Source organism: Cyprinodon variegatus, unplaced genomic scaffold (genome assembly GCF_000732505.1).
Source record: "Cyprinodon variegatus isolate N-32 unplaced genomic scaffold, C_variegatus-1.0 Scaffold437, whole genome shotgun sequence".
In the NCBI taxonomy this organism is placed as follows: domain Eukaryota; kingdom Metazoa; phylum Chordata; class Actinopteri; order Cyprinodontiformes; family Cyprinodontidae; genus Cyprinodon; species Cyprinodon variegatus.
The window spans coordinates 706,758-707,389 of record NW_015150890.1 but is presented as its reverse complement, the minus strand read 5'-3'; positions in this window follow the sequence as shown (position 1 = coordinate 707,389).

Genomic DNA, 632 nt, shown 5'->3' with positions numbered 1-632 from the left:
GACCGGGAAGTCTCATCTACGACCTCCGACACTAAACTCTCCTCCTCTTGCATGTTTCCTCTGTCCATAGCGTTCCTTGACAGCGTCGTTTCTAAGTCACCAATTTAGTGCTACTTGGTCCCAATGGAATTTCCCATTGGAAACCTGCTAGCACTAAGTTGCTAACTGGTTAGCAAGATGCTTCCAACAAACCGGCCACAACCAAACTAGCTTGCGAACCTTCCGCCACAACAATCCCGCCCCCTTGATAAATGACCAATCACATTCACTTTATTCACTCGTGTAAAGTCGGGCACCACTCAGGAGAATCCGGAAATGCAACGGTTGGAACAGCTGCTTCCATATAACTTTAAAGTCACAGTTGTGTCTCTAACTTGGATTGTTTTATTGACTGAAAGGTGCAAATGCACTGCAAACACAAATAGTACTGCGATGACTACAGGGAACCCAGCAATCACCAACATGAGACAGCCTGGTCCGCTCTGAGTTTACCCCTGGTTTCAGGTCCTGACCACAGTGACCGATCCGCTGACCTAAAAGAAGGAAGGGTCACATCAAGATGTATGAGATCAACGATATATGTGTGCTATATGGCGGGAAATGTCATGATCACAGCCCCAGGAGCTTTTCTG